Below are 16011 nucleotides of genomic sequence, written 5' to 3'. Positions count from 1 at the left end.
ATGCAGAGAGGTAATAGGAAAAAAAAAAATCCATCAGTAGCTGTGAGGCACTCGGCTGCTGTGGTCAGATAAGTACCACAGTGAAGGAAACTCCTCTAAGTATCTATTAAGGACAGCACTTCACAAGGCTATTGCCCCTTCTATCCAAGGTGCATGAGGCATTCCATCAGTGCTACTCATACTCCTTCAATACCCCTGAGAAGCAACGCATTATAAATCCCATTTTACAGATGGGCGAACTGACTTTTCCCCAAGTCCCAGAGTGGTTCAGTGACAGAGCTGGGAATTGAACCATTAGACATGTTCCTCTTCATGACAGCTCTGTACAATCCCAGGACTCATTTATTTTCCCTATTAAAAAAGAAGTAAACAAGTATTTTCTTTCTGAGACCCACTGAGGATGGGGGATTGGGGAAAAAAATGGAAGTAAAATGAAAAATAAAATGACATAAGTCCCCACTGGCCCTAAGTTGTCCAGTCTCCTTTACATTCACACTTCTCTTTGTTATGTTTCCTTGAAGTTGAACTTCCCTAGAGAAGGGAACCTCAGAGTTTCTGGTGCTGGGGAAGAAATGCTTCAAGAAAAAGAAAAATAATCGCAGCTGCAATATTAAAAATAAGAAGCTAATCAAAGGCAGCCCATGTGGGCGCCACTTTCATCTCTCATCTTCAAAGAGGTGCAAACAAACACTGTCGGCGTGCCAAGCAGCAGCCTCAGTGGCTGATGATCCCATTACTCCTCCAGCGTCCACCCTCCCCTTCCATGCTGCTGAGCCTGTAGGCATGGGACTCCAGGATCACTGCCAAGGTGGGAACCTCTAGTCACCAGAGGGGAAGCCACATATGGAATTCCTCTGTGGATCCAAGTTATTTCATAACAAACATATTTGTGCCCTATAGATTGTTCCTCGCACTGTTGGCTTTAGATCCTGTCTACTAACAATAATAGCATCTCTCATTCCCTAAGATGCTGAAAAGCCTCTAGATCAGAGGTTTTGTTCTCCTTTTTTTGGGGCTTTTGTTTTCCAAGGATTTGGTTATTTTTAAAAATAATATCCAGGCTTTGATTAAATCCAGATGTACTTACTGCAGTAGAAGAGACAAAACTCTTTTCCCCATTTTTTTTTTTTTCAGTGAATAGGAAAGAGTGAAAAAAGACAATTTTCTCTGTTTGTATTGCCCTGCTTTGTTCAGAGCATGAGTTTCCATCTTTGCTCATGGATATTGACCTCCTACAGAGAGAATCCTATAGGATGAGGATGTAAGAGATGCATTCAGCTCCTGGGCTCTGCCTCTGCTCTTGTGAGAACTCTTGGGCTACTTTTCCAGCTGAAAAACCCTGATATATTTTTTAGTTTTTATTTTTAGTTAAATGACTTTGAAAGCCATAGATTAAAAGAACAAGGTATTATTTCTCTGCATCTTGATGCTGCCAGAATCTTGGCAGAGGAGATGTCTTTACCATCTTGTACCTGTCTGGGACTTTCCTGCTCTGTTAACCTCATGAGCAACATTACAGTAGCTGCAAGAACAGTTCATTGGTGCGGTCATCCACCCACAGAAGCTCTGCAGGGCTTGCCCTGTGTTCACAAGGAAGGACTGGGAGATGGAGGGGAGGGAGCAGAATTGGTTCCAGCTCATGCTAATGAGGAAAGCCTGTCCCAGCCAGGGAAGGATTCAATTAGGAGGCCGGAGGAATATGGATGATACAGGGAGGGCACCAGGACATCTGGGGTTGCCACTGCTGGCAAGAATAAAGGTGCTTTGCATAAGAACAGGATGCAATCATAAGGGAAAAGAAATCTGCTCCCAAGTAGCACTGATTCCCCCTCCCCTGTACAGTGCACAACAAGGTACAGATTAGACCATTACACCCAGGGGAAGCCACAGAGTTGCACTCTCTTTTTCATGGACAGTAGCAGGAAATCGGTGGATTGGAACCAAATGAGAAGCCTGACTCAAAACAGATGTGACCCCAGGGAGATCAGAAATACAGAGATGTTTTTGCTTTGACATATCCGCCAGTGTTGAGGGTGGGGGAAGGCAGAGGGTGGCAGCAGCCAACTGATGCTGCTGGATTATATCATACTGGTAACAGGCCGGCTGGGTGTCAACCAAAAAAAAAAATTATAGGAGACCATTCTACTGCTGTGTAGTCAAAACCAATGTATCCCAAATTTTAGCTGGTTCATCACCTGTTTCAGCAGCAGGACTTTGATCTGGGATCTTCACAGCTGCACTCCTTGAGTTAATCACTGCACAAGCAATGGCTTCTCTTGTGATCAAGCACTGCTAACCAAAGGTACTCTCTATTTCCATTTGGCCTACTTCATAAACCAATTTGAGTCTGTTTGGGTGGGGAAACGGGAAAATTAAAGCATAGAACTATGATGACATGTGCTGTGAAGTCCATTTTAAATGCAAACACCAAAAATGACACTCTGTGTGCCTGGATTTTTAGGTTAGCTCTTCTGTATCTTAATTCTGACCCCCTGCTTAATGGTAATTAATTTCCAAACCTCAGGAGAGAGTGATGAGAGTACAATTGAACTGGGTGGACACTTTGCTTCAAGACACAGCTGTGGGGTCCTGTGATTAGGTGAGATTTTTTTCTTACTTGCATGAGTTAAAGGCAAGTTCTGACATTAATAGTCTCAAAAAGAGGTTTGAAATTCTATCACTTTAAAGGCTCTGAAGTCAAGTTAGTACAAAGTAATCCCATGTATTCATTCATTTTCAGTTCTCATAATTATAAAAGCCTGATGCGTGAGTTTTTTGCTTATTTGCTTCTGGTAATAATGAAATGAAATGACGGGAAATCAGTTTCTCCCCTGGCGCTCACTCTGTCTCTTCCTTCATCCTCTCTGTCTAAGCAAGGAGTCCAGAATTAACTTCAGTTAGCATTAAATTCTTTCAAAGACCTTGAAGACAGTGATCAGTGTGTCCTTTATTTTTGTGCCAGGCACAGGACATTTGTAACAGGCAAAATCCCTTCTGCAGCTGCTTGCCTCCTTGCTGCTGCTTTAGATGGACCAGTGAGTTGGTGAATTACCCTGGGTGAGGAAGAAGCCTGCAGGAGGTCAGTGTGTTTTGCAAGGATCCACTAAGTCATGGAGGCCTTCTCTTGATCCAGTACCAGCACAGATTGTTGATTTGTAGGAGACTGCCTACCCTTATGCAAATACTATTGTCAGATTTAATCTGTTAATCATAAATGTTTCTGCAGGTGAAGCTGTTGCTCTTCTGTTATTCTTAGGGAGCCTGCACCTAGTCAGTGTCCACTGGAATTCATCACTGTCTTTCTGCTGACTTTTGTACACTTTGGAATAGGAGGTTTCTGCTTAGCATAGCAAATAATTCTGTCCTGTTATATATGCCCCACCAGCTGGAGGGGCTGACAAATCAAGAAAGGCTTATCTCTAAGAGCAGGAAGAAGCCAAATCCTTTCTTGCTGTGTGCCATCTAAATGTCAGGCATCTGAAGGAAAAATGTCCCACTGTTTTGACTGGGTAGAGTTTTGTACTCTTTTACCATGGGTGTAAATGTGAAGTCTGGGGCAGGAAATTGGGCAGACTGGAACTGGGTGAACTGGGAAGAAGGCTGCAGAATCTCTCTGGCATCAGAATGAACCTTGACATCACCCAGGAGGAGCCTGGCCTGCAGGGAATATGGACATAATGATACAACAGGAGCATGTTGCTGGAGACCCTGTCAGCACTCTAATGCTTTACAACTATATCTGACCCCTCCTGGGGATGGAGGGTGAGTTTCTGGTTTGCATTAGCTCAGATGAGATGCAGTGTTGACAGAACTCAGTAAGGTTTGCAGTGGGGTTTTGTTAGCTGGCCACCCTGAGCAGTAACAGAGCTGTGCATGGGAGATTGTTGCCAACTGGGTACTTTAAAAGCAGGCTGAGGATGCAGCTTCTTGAATGATGGAGCAGAATCTCCTCCCCAGACACTTAGTGATGGTAGCCCACAAACCAAAATAGCTGTCAAAGAACAAGCTGGATTTCATTTTTGCAGGTGGCAGTGTCTGCATAGTGTTTAGCATAAAGTTTCATTCTCCAGTGTGAAGGGCAGAAGATCCCCAGTTTGCTATCTCAGTCCCCAAAGGCATGAGTTTATAGGCATAAAAGTCACAGAAATTCTTACTTGTAAGAGAGAATGCTGTCCTGATGCATCAGTGAGATAGTGGGACGTGCTATAGACTTGTAAAGTCTGTTTCGTTGCTGGAAAGTGCCGTGGGGCAGGGGAGTCTCTGAACGTGTATCTTCCACATTGTTGCCTTGCCTTGAAGAATCCTTTGTAGGCTTACTCTGGAGGTAAATAAGTGTCTCCAGGCTGGATCTAGTTGACTTCTTGTTAAGTCACAGATGGAGAAGTCTGGATGCTGGGACGTGGTCTTACTTTTTATGTTCCTAATATGCTGGCAGAGTTTGAGCTACACTGGAAATAGAGGATGTTTCAGACCTGAGGAGGAGCAGGGTCTGAAGTTGAGAGCAGATTAAATAATCTGCAAAGTAGTGCACTAAAAAGAGAAAACATTTTACTTTCCTGGAGAAAATGAAAATTGGCTCCTCAGTGAGGCACTTTCCAGCCAGTTTGCGTAACCCTTGCTTGGAAGCTAAACAGAATTGACCAACTTGTGATTTATGACAGCTTCCTTTGGCATGTGCTCTTGTCTGTTTGCACCATTGCCATGGTAGCAGAGGAATTATTTATTCGTCCAGCTACCTTTCCACATCCTGGCCTTCCATTGGAGACAAAGGCGGACCTGATTCAAAACGGCAAGGAAAGCTGCTTAGCACTCAGGAAATTGGAGGTCAAATGTAATTTTTTCTTTATCTTCTGCCTCTTGCACATTATCATTTCAGACTGAGAAGGAAAAGCTGTGCAGAATCATTCTTTACATTTAGAAAGCTGCTTTATCTGAGGGGCTTAAGGGCTTTATAAAGCACAACCTTGCCTTGTTGTTTATCCATAGATAGTGTGCAGAAGTGTAAAGTCATGGACTTGTGCTGGAGTACATACAGTCAAAACCACCCAATTTTAGGATCTATTAATATGAGGTGTCAGTCATCACAGTTACATTGGAAGTCCACATGCTAGAGGATGGATTTCTTACTAAATTGGCATGGTAGCCTACTGTGCCTGTTTGGACAAGGACCACGGCAGTGGTTGGACCGTCAGTGCTCAACCTGGTTTTGAGATGTTCCTGACAGCTTTTCTGAAGCTCTGTGTATCTTCCATAGTAGTGAGGAAAGCTTAAGGTTTTCTGCTGCTTTTTTTTATGCCCCTATTCCATCCTCATAGTTCCCCCAGAACATTTATGGTATTATTGGGTAGGCCAAGTTATTTAAGATAAAGTAAACCCATTTTGGGGAAAAGGGCTATTTCTCTTGAGTCTATTGATGCAGTTTACTGTGTGGTCTCATAAGCAGGTGTGGTGGTGGTTGTTTTTTGTTTGGTTTGTTTGTTTTTTGTTTTTGCAAAATTGAGACAGCAGTAGAAGGTTTGTGCTATGTGAATGTTGTGTCGTGACCACACTGTAGAGTAGAACTGTTTTCTTGATGGCAGCAACCTGTAAACAGTGTATCAAGAGTAGCCCCTGGTACTCAGAATAAGTCAGTGGGGGGAATGAGCAACTGGACAGTGAGATGGGAAAACTGAAAGAATCTGAAGGACCAAAGATGAGATTTTTCAAGAACAGGCAAGTAAACAAATGTATCCTTCATGTTGGTTGTATTTACACGCATGATTATCTAATTAGTGCATAAATACATCATCTTGATGTGTTCCAGCAGTGAGTAAGGGTTAGAGATTCTGTCTAGTGTTGTGTTGCAATGGATTGATTATGAAATAGTTATATCAGTAGATACACAGGTATATAAATATATATATATTGAGGTCCTGCTGTTCTTAGGAGGCTAGATGAATGCCTCCTGAGGGTTTTTTAATGATAATTCAAGTGCTCTTTTTGTCAAATGTAAACTATGTATTTAGTATAAAGCAACAAGTGGATGTTTAGTAAAGGGTAGGTGTACAGGGTACAGGTGCTTTGAAGTGAGATCCCAGCAGGTCTGGCAGAAAAATAAGCTTCCCCTTCGATGACTGTGTTGTCTTGTTTTTCTGATACATTTACAAATGCAGTAAGTTTCAATAGCAGTGTTGGTTGTGTTTATCTCAAGACTAACATACTCCTGGCTAGGTAACCTCTGTGTATGTTTCTTCAGGATATATTCCTTGGTCTTCTGTAGGCTCCTTCCAACCTTTCTCTTATTCCCCCTCCCTGCAACAGGTACACACACACAATGCCCTTAACAGGACTGTTGGTCATGCTTTCTTTATCCATAATCCTATCCTGCTCTTTGCTTGGAACTGCGTAGATCTATTTTTTTAATCTCATCACATAAACCTGTGGTAAAAGTTTCTGGGTTTCTCTGGCCTGTGTGGTCTGAGTATGATGGATTTTCTGTTTATGAGCAGCCTGCTCCTGCTAAATGAGCAACACAAACTCAAAGAGTGAAAAAGGGTGTGAGAAGTTGGAACTGATTTTAAGGGAGTAGATGGAGTGGGCTGCAAAGCCAGGGAGTATTAATTCTCCAAGGGCTCTCTTCCCTTTTTTGAAAAAAGAGGGGTGTGACATGCTAAATACTAAGACTGAAATTCAGGACTAGCTCTTGAATCCCTGTATGCAAGCACATAATGGCTAATGTGTGACAAAAGCAGGGTTTGTATGTGTCCAGGAGCTTCACATTTATTTGAGGTTTCATCTATTTTTAAAAACACAATTCCTCTGAAATAATAGCTTTTATTCAATGACTTTCATTCATCCTTTAAGGATTGAACTGTTGCTTGGTTGTACTGAACTTATTTATGTGATCAGGCCTTTTATTATGGTTCTTGACTATTGGCATAAAGAATTGAAATCAAAATGAAGCAAGCCTTCCTTACCAGCTGTGTTCAAAGTTCTCACATAAACCAGAAACTGCTGTGATGATGAGATACCTGGGTTTTCCCTTCTGTAATTTATTAACACCATGAACAGATTACTAGGAGCAACAGTTTCAGAGCAAATGGCTTTGTGGTTCCCAGCAGTTATTGCAGGCATGGATTTTAGTGGAATGGGTTAACTTAGGGATTCTCAACAGTTTTTGACAAGCAGCCAGTGCTCTGGGATAATGGTGTCAAAAAAATAAGCTGAGTTGGGGTGCTCCTTGAAAGAGGCAGATCAGGCGTCCTTGCCAAAGACTTGATGATGGGGTCAGATAATACACTCTTCATGTTAATTCTTTTCTTTGGAGCCAAGGAACAAGACTGCTAAAATGTTTGCCCAGTACTTTGGGGCCAGCAGTTATAATTACACTTACTCTAATACATATCCATATACTTGGTGACTCACTGAAGCAAATCTGTTTGGCTACCTCCAGAGGGGCTTGCAGCAGAGGGTGGCAGAGGAGGAGACAATCTAGTCTCCGAGTTTGAGCCCAAGGGTAAGATTTCTGGTCCTTTACATATCCTTGCAACTGTGATGGACTTCAGTGGGAAGCCTGGCTTTTGCTTTTGGTTTAGCTGTGGCTCTTCAGCAAGACCTGACCGAAATTCTTCACAGAGACAATGTAATTGGGACGTAAGTGAATTCCAGTCAGTTCAGGAAACACATCCTTTCAGTTCCTGAAAACATGCTATTATTAATTAACGAGCGCAAATACTAAGGGGGCCGCGCGCCTTTATTTTGTTGGTCTCAGACTTGTGTCTCTCCATTTGTCTCTTCTTGCTAAATTTTTCAGTGTTTTTAACATCAGACTGATGTTACGTATAATTACCAACTTTGCACCAAAATTATTTTTGACATGGCTTGTGTGGGAAATTAGAACATTTCAGAGACTACAAATTCACCTGGGAAGATGAGCCAGGCAAGACAATTCAGCGCAGAGTGGAAGTAATTTGAATATTACATGTGCCCTCCTGAAAATGCCAAAATCATTTAAATTGCTAGAAAGGATATTTTCCCTAATTAGCTATGTGTGCTGGAGGGTTCATAATAATGCACTGGATGTGGAAGAATGGACTGGCAGAACAGAGGCTGCCTGTGCATCACAGGGGGCAGGGAAGAACTGGTGGTAGGAAGAGTCCCCCCCCTTTCCTCTCTGAAAGCATAAAGATCATCCCTGCAGCTGTTTACAATGATATCTTTCTTTTTAAATGTGTCGAGAATGTTCCCAGTTACCTGGTTATCCATGGTGTTAGCCACTGAGGTAAACCAAGAGTGCACTAGCTGTGAGCCTGTGCTCCAAACCCAGCTCATTTGCTATTTCAGGAGGATCCAGCTGCCTTAGCTCTGCTCCACCCTCAGGCATCACTATGCTGTTCTCTGACACATCTTCAGCTTCATAGGGTCCCACAAATACAGTCTCCATTCCCTTCACTTTGTTCTTTACTCCCCAGGGCCCTACTGGTATGTTCTCACTTCCTTCCACAATTACAGCGATAGCCCCAGTTAGGCCAAGCCAAGTCTGTCTTTTTTTTTTTTTTTTTTTCCCCTCTCTCTAAATTACCCTGGTGACTGTAGACATTCTGGGGAGATGTGTGCAGGGAAAGCAAGAGGCGGACACACTCTCACGGATCTTCTTTCTTCCTGACATCGATTGTTTAAGCACTAAACCATTCACTGACTCTTGTGACTCTAAATGATGTGGGGCTTTTTCGAGGTTTTCCTCCCCACAGCTATAGAAACCACACTGGAGCACTAGTCTCTCTAATGTGAGGGCTTCCACCTGTGACTGGAGTGAGGCTGCTGCTGGTTCCATCTCCTTTTCTGCCATCACTGTTCCTGTGGTTTCTACTTAGTTACATATTCATTTTTATAATGCAATTATCATCTTGTGGGATAAAGGAGGGGAAGACACCCTAATTAGCTGCTTAAAGCACTTTAAAACTTCATGTGTCTGTGTCTTTAAAGGAGACAGGACTACAGAATGGATGCTGTTGCACTGTGCTGAATGATTTCAGTGACTAACAGGATTGTACCTGCATTCTGATCCACGGCCATGGCAGGGATTTCCTATGTAACTGTCGTAGGGTCTGGATCCTTATTGCTTCCTGGTACCATAAGGTACCTTTTACACCCTAGCAAAGTGAGTGTGAATCATTGCCCTGTTGTGCAAGCAGGGAGTTTTGGCTTGGGAGCTTTTCAGAACTGCTGTATATGGAATGAACAACAACATGAATTTCAAGACAGGGTAGAACTGAACTTTAAACTCTCCCACACCCATTTGCCTGTGAGGGATCCTGAAGCACTATAGTCTAGGTTCAGAGATACAGAGACACATCTTATTCCCAATGGAATTGGAATTAGATGCCTATATCCCCTGGGGGTCTGGCTCTTAACTGCATGGAAAGGCTGCTTTGTAATAGCAAGGAGGAATGTAAATATTGGCCAAGGTTACAAAAGCTAACACCTGCTTTTTGGGAAACTGCCCTGGCATCTTTAGTGTCCACAGAGTGGCTGGACCCTGTGGTTAAGGTTTCAGCCTGGTCCTTGGCTTGCTTCCCTTAGAAAGATGAAGAGCCAAGTTGATTTGAGAACGTTACTCCTGTATAGTTCATTGATTCCTTCACTTGCTTTCTGAGGACTGCAGGCAGGAGCAATGCTTGTAGTCTTGCAAAGCACACATGCCCAACTTTGTCAACATCGCAAGCCAGTAGCCTCTTCCAGATGCTAACTTTCTTGGAGGTTCAGTACTAGGGCCCAGTGTTGTTGCTGTTCCATGTGCCTGTTGGTGATGGCTGTGTTCAGGAATAATGAAAGAAGTGCCTGTGGACGGGAAGGGAAGTGGCTCCAGGAAAACTTGAAAAACGAGAAGCATTGTTTTTGTTTTAAATGCTGATTGTTTTGTGTAACTTGGGCAACTGTTTACTATTCCTGCTATACAGGAGAAGAGGGAAGTGGATGAGTAATGTTCCCTATGAAAGACTTTCCTTTGCTCATAAAGTGACAGTTACACCCTCAGTCAGATGCATTCTCATACTGTCTGTAGCCTTGCTATTACCTTATGTTGTCTTCCATATCCCTTCATTTGCAGTTGAGGGTTTCAGGATTCCTTGGCAGGTTCCAGACTTTGGCATGTGCTCTGTAAGCCGTCATTGGCCATTCCACTGCTGTCTGCAGGACAGGAGGGAGAGTGTGCACCATTAGTGTGTATGACCCCTCCTGCAGTACCAAAGCTGCCACTAAGAACAGCACGAAATGCCCTTCAGAAAGATTCCGTAAGACCTTCCCTCTATAATGTATTATCACCTGTAGCTTGTTTGCTACAAGGATGACTCTGCTTTACAAAGAGCAAGAATTTACTTTGGTCTCCTCGTGCTAACAGAGCTGCCCCTACTACCCAAGCAGATTCCCCAAGCTTTGTTCAAGTGCTTCTCCCCAGCATGATTTCCGTAGTCTCTTTTCTTGGCACTAGATGGTGCCAAGAACCCTCGTGGAGTTGCAATGACTATGAAGCCTTTACTTGCTTTGTACCTCAATGAGAAGATGCCTCTGGCTTGGTACGCAGGCTTTTCAGGAACTGTTTCCCCCAGGGGCTCTTTCCCAGATCTGCTTGTCAATCAAGGAAGAGATTTATGAAGTGGAAAGATGTCAGAGATGAGCTGGTGTGAGGGGAGGAAGGGGAAGATTATCTTCTGGGCCTTGGGTTGTGGGCAGAATTTTCACAAGCTGTGCAATTCATAATTTCCTGTGTGTGATATTCTTTTCCCTCCTCTTCTTTAAACAGTGTAATTTTTACTGAGAGGAAGGAAACTGCAAAGGTTATACTCAAAAGCGCACCATGAGCTCTGGTGCACAGCTCTCTGCTATTCAGACCTGGCCTGAAGCAACTTCTCATAAATCAGTCCTGTCCAGCAACAGGGCTGCTTACCTATTTCCATCAGTGTATTTTTGCTCTGATCTACCACCCACAGTTCTCTCCCAAACAGAGGACTGTAGCATGTGTGTAATTATTTTTATTTTAGGAACTAAGATCCTCTAGGACTACATGAAATTAGCAAATTCAGTGTACCTGTGCTTGTATAAAAGATAAACACACTGCTGAGTCCCACTAATGCTGATCATCTCCAGAATCCTCATTTTAAGAGAGACATCCTTACTTAGGTGAAGCTGTTAAGTATTGTAGCTCATCTTGGTTGCTGAGAAGTGAAATAAGGTAACATCTAAAACTGGGTTTCAACCCTAGCTAACTCCTCTTCAATTCTCAAGAGCAAGTCCTCTAAAACCATAGAACTCCTAAATCAAATTTGGATGCATATCACCTCCATAAGGGACTTCTAAACTTTGATTCTCAATAATTCCTGACTCTTGGAGCAGTCTTTTGTTTTCCAGATCATTTGAAATGAGCAAATAGAGCAAGTTTGTATGGGTTTTTTTGTTTGGTGTGTTTTTTTTTTACCATCCCCATTTTTGTTCCCTGGTAGATGCTATTTGCTCCACTTACTTTTGCAGACTGAATGGGAAAGCTCAGGCAGATGTACACATTGTGGTTTACTGTGACAGGTAGTTAAAAAGGCAGATCATTGCATTCCTGCTTCCTGTTTTCCATAATCTTGTTCCATTCCTGAACTTGTTTGTTTTCTCCTATCTCATTCTTACCCACCTCCTCCAGCCCTCTGGCCAGTCTGCCTCCCCTGTCCTCTTTCACTGTCCTCCAAATGGCTACCCATTTGGGCCACCAGCAGTCACATCTTGACATCATCCCATCAGCAAACTGTGGCTGCGCCATGTTCAAGTGCATATGGTTGTGACAAAAGCAGTACAACCAGATAGAGAAATGGGGATCCAGTACCCCGTGAGGCCTTCAGAGACTCACAGGGAATGAGAGGGAAAAGCTGGCTTTTTTTACAGAGGAGGATCCAGCTGTTCTGCAGGGTGTTACATCCAGCTGTCAGCTGAAATATTTAAAGGGAATATTTTCTGTATTTAAAATTCCCTTCATTCCCTCAAGCATGCAATGCTTCATTCCATCTCACCTGCACTTTCCACTGTTACTCACATAGTTTTCTTTACATTCCTGCCTTTGCTGGTTGCTCTCAGAAGCAGGTATGGCTGTAGGAACTCCCAAGAGAAAAGGAGTCCCCTTTTCCTGGTGAGCAGATAGTGCTGGAGCCAGGAAGCTGAACAAGGAAGGTGAGGCTGGCTGTGCAGTTTGCATGGTGTAGCAGATCAGGCAGTGGCAGAACCAAGCCCTATTAATGAAGATGCAGGGATGGAAAGCAGGGCAGTAACGGATGTAGCTAGAACAAGGTGGGAAGGAAATCCATTGAATATGGGACAGTCTCTGCTGGAAGCTGACTCTAAGATACAAGCCTTGTGAGCAGACAGATAGCTGAAGGAGAAACAGTAGGACCAATTCACACACCTGACATGCAGGAAAAGGAATTTGACAAATGGAGTCTGTGGAAGGGAGTATCCTTGCTGCAGCAGGACCCCTCCTTCCTCTTCGTAGTCCCATCAACTAATACAGGTGGCACGTGCATTGCTTACTTCTCTGCCAGGCAGCTTTTTATAAAGCTTATTTATTTATGGCAGTGACAAAAGATGCTGGATTTAGACTTTGAGGTTTAGGTTTGCTGTGCAGAGGCTAAGAGAGCTAGGTCTAAAAAAGCAGCAATCAGCATAGATAAGCACAACAGAAAAGTAATGGTGGAAAAGGGCTGGCTGGAAAATGTAAGTGACTTCTTATTTCTGCATCTTCTCTCTCCTAAAATGTGCACAAATGTACAAAACCCATTTTCTTTACTAGTCATTCAAAAGTATGGAGTTTATTTCCCTAAATATCATATCATATTTAGACTTGGAGCAAATTCCCACCCAACCGAAAAATTGACCCCATGATTTCTTTGAACAAGCTTCCACAGCCACCTTGTAATGACAACAGTGGTAAACTGCTGAGGAGTCCTTTGTGGTACCTTGTTCCATCAGCTGCTCTAATACCTTTTTGATTATCTCAGTGGACACAGATATAAATGCTGTGCCTTGGATCCCTCACTTGCAAGCTATCTCAATTTTTTTCTGCATTTTCTTTTTAAAATAAAAATGACTGCTGATGTTTATGCCCCTGTAATACATTATGTATTATTTTGTTTTAAGCGCTGCCTTTTGCATCCTGACAGTAACAATAAAATGTGAGTATGGGATTCCTAATACAGACAGACTAATGTTTCCATTGCTAGCCTTCCCTATCTCTTCTTTTTTTCTTTCTGCTCTCTAAGCACTTTTCTAAAGGCTCCTTTTATATTCCTAATAAAATTAGAGCAAAATACATCGATTTACTGGAAAAGAGGGTTTGGGTTTTTTTCCTTGGTGATAGCACGTTCTTCACCAGCCCCCCTTAAAAATGCTGGTGAATATTCCACGTCAAAGACCTTCAATTTCTTCTTGGGTTTTTCTTATCAGTTCCCTGATGAGATTGTTTTTTTTCCCTTGGCTCTGAGAATACTCTGCTTGTTGCCCCCACTATAGACCATTTTGTCTATGCTGATGTTCTGAGGTAATTACCTTTCATTAATGCATTTTAGTCATATCTCCAAATACCAGTAAATGGCTGGTCTGCACATATTGGGAACTGATCTGGATGGGACCTTTTTACTCCTTTTCCATCTATAGATTGTACAATCCATATCCTGATGTCTTACTTCCATTTTAGTGTAATGTATCCCCCCTTGCCCCACTCCTTCTGTTGCCTCTTAAACCAAGTTGAGCCAGCTGTAAATTATCAGATCAAACTCCGTGGTGTTGTTACACTAATGTGGATAACCTTACCTGAGAAATTACCTCAGTTGTGGTCACACTGCTGAATCTCCTGGTTTTAAGTTGTGCATTGGGTTCTTAAACTCCTGTTGAGATTTGGGTTGATCCCATTTGTTTTTGAGTGCTCTAATGGCAGCTTGTGCATAGTTACAATAAGGGGAGGGAATGATTGAAGCCCATGGAGTGAGTTTGTACTCTGCACCACTGGAAAGCTTTCAGAACCCGTCACTGTGCTTTGGGGATTTTAAGTTTCCGAGATATTCACTTAGTTATGGAATAGGCTAAAATCTGTCATGCTGATTTAATGAGAGAGTAAAGGAGGGAGGAGACACAGACACACAAAAAAAGCAATTTTCCTTGTAACAGTTGTGTTAAAATATTGATACAGATGCATAGTGGAAAAACTTAACGAGTTGTTAGTGTTAGAAATAATGCCAGCATTAGACATCTCTTGTGTGCAGAGTTTCCAAGATGGTGTTCAGCATTTCTGGGAACAAGATCTCATGAGAAATGTGGAATTGCTGTACTTGGGTCAGACCAGTGACACTTGATTCTGGTGTCCTCTCCCAAGGTGTCTAAATTGTCCTGTTCTTAACCACGGAAGGTTACACAGATGAAAGTCATACTGTGGTTAAGACCTGGCTATCTTTACCAAAAGCTTAGAGTAAGGTTGGATACTGAATGTTCCTGAGTGCCCTTTATACTGCTTCTCTTACTGTGGATGTATTTTGAGTTCAGAACCAAGATCTTGTGGTTAAGGCAGTATGCTGGCACATGTGCTATCCAACCTTCATTCCAAACTCTGTTGCAAGCTTTATGTGCCTTAGCCACATCACGTGTTCTGTGCATTACAATTTAAAAACGCATTTTTTCAGTTTTCCTTATTCTCCACATAGCATCCTTTGGTTCTGCAGGTTTGCAAACATGCCAGGAAGGGAAATGTTTTTCTTGTAGCTTTTAATGTTTGCAGTACTGTGATTTTTCTGATTTTGATCAGAGCTTCAGCTTCTGATATCCAGGTGCTATTGATGCTTGCATTCCTTCTTGAACTGAGAGGTCTCAAACCTTTCAGATGTTAAGCTTTTCTTGAGGCTGTGTGGTTCTTGGAATCCTACAGCTTAACCTTGGGTTTAACAAAGACATGATAAAATGTGGGCATGTGTGGTAATAGGACTTAAGAGTGACCCACAAATTCTTTTCTGATGGTGTCCCCTAGTCTTGGGCTCTTGCACTAGTTCTTACTCCTGGAAAAGCCACGGAATCCATCCTGCAGAGCATAAACCAAATCAAACTGGGTATGCTGGGCCCTGTTAATGCAGACCTCTATCCATCAGAGGCTCAGCTGAGACCACTAAATCTGAGCATTCCTTTTAAGATGAAAATGAGAAAGGAATTAATTTTAATGAGTGATGTTTTTGCTGCTGCTTGCCCTGTCGCGTGTGGCCTCTGTGTAGGCAGTGTGATCTGCCATCATGTCAGTGCTCCATGATCAAACCCCTTCCAAAAGGGGATACTTTACAGGGGTTTCTGTGTCAATTCCAGTCCCCGAAGAATGCTGCCAATCCATTAAGAGCCTGGCAGGCTGCACTGGGAAATGCTAGCATAAGCAGAGAAGAGAGAGGCAAGCCTGAGTATGAGGAGGAAGGAAGGATTAATCTGAGCAGAAGTTCTGCATCCAAAAAGGACTTCCAGGGTTGTTTTGTCTTCAGCTTGTACTTTGCAGAATGTTCATCTTGCAGAATGGCTTACCAAGATTTCCTAGCAGAATAGATTTCCCTTAGGACTGCAGCACCATTCCTGTGCACCACCATTTGCTTGGCATCCCTGGCTCTTGCTTGCCAATACCTGCTATTTTAGAGATCTGAGAAAGCTGAGTTATGTTGGGCTGTGCTCTTTGACAACCTGCTTCAAATTAAATCCTTAAGCCCTCTTAAGTACTAACTCTTTGAATATTTGGCCCTTGGCGATATGGCAATTGCCTGGAGGCAGTGGGGCTTTATATTGGTTCCTATTAATTATTGGAAATTAATGATGTTTCTCTTTGATCAGACTATTTTTCTTTCTGTACCGGTCTCTACAGAGAACAAAGATGAGGAAAAGCTTGCTGTTGTGGTATCTATTGCTGCCCCGTATGGGCTTCTGGAAGTGGAATGGCTGAGAGCTACCAAAATTGTTTTGTCTTTAACTTAAGTGATCTGACAC

The sequence above is a fragment of the Apus apus genome, chromosome 20, assembly GCF_020740795.1.
Source record: "Apus apus isolate bApuApu2 chromosome 20, bApuApu2.pri.cur, whole genome shotgun sequence".
In the NCBI taxonomy this organism is placed as follows: Eukaryota; Metazoa; Chordata; class Aves; order Apodiformes; family Apodidae; genus Apus; species Apus apus.
This window is presented reverse-complemented; position numbering follows the sequence as displayed.